The sequence below is a fragment of the Phodopus roborovskii genome, unplaced genomic scaffold (assembly GCF_943737965.1).
Source record: "Phodopus roborovskii unplaced genomic scaffold, PHOROB, whole genome shotgun sequence".
NCBI lineage: Eukaryota > Metazoa > Chordata > Mammalia > Rodentia > Cricetidae > Phodopus > Phodopus roborovskii.
Genome location: NW_026126459.1, coordinates 25,147,227 through 25,150,348, shown reverse-complemented (window position 1 = coordinate 25,150,348; position 3,122 = coordinate 25,147,227).

Sequence of the window (3,122 nt, the reverse complement as noted above, 5' to 3'; positions counted from 1 at the left end):
TGCCACCTCCTCCCGCCCTCCGGCTCCCTCCTTCTTCCCGGGCTCCAATCGCCACCTTCCATCCACTCCCCGCCTGCGCCGCCTCCTTTTCCCCTCCTCTCCTCCCACTGTCCTTCCCGCGAACGGCTCAGCGCGCCGAGACAGGCTTGCAGACCGAGCTGGCAGCCAGAGCCGGGGAGGGATAGCACATTGGAAGGTAGCCTCAGGAAGTCTCAGACTGAGACGCCGCAGAGCGACACGGGCGGAGAGAAACGAGTGAGCCGCGCAGACTCCTAGAAAGGTGGACACAGATTCAGAATGGTACAGAGAACAGCTGGAATCTTTGGCATCTCGGCCGCCTCTTTTCTGCGGTATCTAGTCTGAACCAGGCCTGATCTGGTGGGGGCGCTAAACTTAGACACTTAATGTACTGGTGCCCCAGGTCTTAGGACACAGCTTCCTGGTACTCTGCCCCACTGGGAGCTCTCTTCTCCCAGAGGACTCAGAGCTGGGGATTCACACAAGGTTAAAAGCTCCCACCCCTCAACAGCTTTAGTCATCGCCCCGGTGTTTTGGGTCTTCCCAATGCAAGTTCTTTTGGTGGTGTCATCTCATTCCCTTTTTTAAAAAGTTGACATTAGATAGGAACATCTGGAATTAAACTGATGGGCCATGGTGCTAGTTTGAGTTGTGACACTGGGAAGGGATGGTGGAGGGTAGGAATGTGTGGTTCCAGAGTCTTTGAACCTATGGCCGTTCCATGTTCCCAGCATTCTTTAGCAGATCCTATTACCCTCCCCATTGGAATTCCCATAAGTTGGTGGAGCCAGAGGGTCTCCATGCTGAGAAGTGGAAAGTGCCTAGAGTTCACTGCCACTGTAGGTTCCCAAAGCAGTCCAGCACTGCCTGCTCAAGCCCTCTGGGTCTGCTTGCTTGCCCCTCTTGGCAGACTTTTGTGTTCATCCTGTCTCTGGCAAAGGCTGGGTTTGGCGGTTTGGTTCTGATTCCTGGGGAATGGAACACCTGATTCTAATCTGGCAGCTGGGAAGAGGCTGGAAGCAGGGTTACTGGATCTTGCTGTCCAGTGGACACATTACAGCAGCCGGACTCCTGGGGGACTAGCCGGACTCCTGGGGGAGAGGTGATGGGGAGGGGATGGTTGCACTGGCAATGAAGAGAGAGGCAGACATTAGAAGACAGTGGCAGGGATTGGAGTCTGAAGGTCATGCTGTGGCAAGATTGTATTATGTAATTAACGTGAATATAAAAATATATTATCCAGCCCTTTCCAGAATGCCCTGGCTTTGGCTGGAACTCGCTTTGTAGGCCTGGGTGGCCTCAAACTCAAACTGCCTGCCTCTGCCTCCCTGCTGCGACCAAAGGTGGGCTGGCCATAGGTTATAATCTCTGAAGTCACCAATGAGTGAGCAACATTGATTGGATCTCAAAGAGGAGAGGGGAACTAGAACTTCACACCAGGAGGCTGGTAGCCTACCCTCCCCAAAGGGCCACTAAGAAGAACTTAGAAAGTTCCTAGGAATTGGAAAGGGAAGAGAGGAGTCACAAGAAGGGTAGCTGGATCCTCTTAGCTCAAGCTTGATCACTACTCTCCAGCACCAACTGAGGTAAGGAAATGTAAAGCAGGATACTTAGTGGGGATAGGATCAAGAGTGGCTTGGGGAGCCAGCCAGGCATTGTGATTGCCACCAGAGCAGTAGGAAGAAGGGAGGAGAGGGACCCAAACCACTATGCAGATATCCTTACCTTGACTATACAGAGTTTCATCTTGGTACCAAGAACCCCCTCTTCCACAGCCTGAGATCTCATGCCCATGACTGATGCATTCAGTTTCTTGGGGTTTTGAGAGTGTGGGGCTGTCCTCACTGGAAAAGCACTAGGTCAAGCGAACTTTGGTGGAAGGTCTGGGCTCTGGGAACCAGTAAGAGTAGTATGGGGTAAGGGGCAGAGCCAACGCCAGAGGTGGATCCCCCTGGAGGACAGATCAAGGATTGTCACAACCAAGGTGGCTATAGCTGGGTGCAGGGATAGCATTCTCTTCCACTTATTTTTGTGGGGGCAGGAAAGCAAGTCACCCTTCACTTGTAGCCCTGGTGACTATGATTGCAGATTTGTCAAATGTTGCTACCAAGAAGCAGATGTGAAGCTCAACCAGTTCCCAAGAGGCCTTGCTGTGAGCTAGAGAAGCATTAGAACTCAGGCCTTCCTTCATAGCCTTGGATTCCAGAGCTCAGTGCCTGGTTCTGACAGGAGAAAGCAAATCTATGTGGCCTGGAGTGTTCCCAGCCTTAGACTCAAGTCTGTCAAGTGACTATCCTGTTTGCATTCTGCTGACAGGCAGCTAGGCTTCTGGTCCTCTAAAGACTTTGGTTGCTCCCAGTTGGTTAAGCCTATTGAGATTAGCTTCTGGGGTAAATCCTGGGAAACCTTTTATCTAGCCACCCTGAAAAGCTCTCTCAGCACAGCTACTCATGGATCCCTTCCCAACTGTCAGCTTTGGGTTTGTTAAAAAATGGAAATGGGCAGTGGTGGCGCACATCTCTAACCCTAGTTCAGGCAAAGGCAGGATGTACATGAGTTTGAGGCCAGCCTCAAACTGTCCTGGACAGTTCCAGGACAGCCAAGGCTAGGCAGAAACTCTGTCTCCAACACTCAAACTAAACACAAAAACTCACCAAACAGAACAAAACAAAAACTAGAAAAGCAGCTGCCTCTAATGACACACAGCCAGTGCTGCATCATTGGTATGAGTACCTCAAATGTGTTCCAATTCCTTGTGACTATGCCCTAAACATTTTTCTTGCTTTTCAGTAATGACCAGTTTTGTTTGGAAAGCTTAAATTTGAGGTACCTCATGAAGAACAGTGGTTTCTATATTGGCACTCCACAGCAGCTATGCACAACTCTAGTCAGTGTGGCCTCATGGACAGCTGGGATGTTAACACTGGTCAAAAATGCTAGTTAAATTACTAAGGCACCCAATCTTGGGCTTTGTATACTGAGGCCTACCTCCACCACTATGCAATAACTCCTCCACTGCTATATAAACTGAAGGACTAGAGATTTAGAAAAGAGAGGCAGGAAAAATAAAGACACAGGAAGTATCCAAAAACTACAGCGTTAAC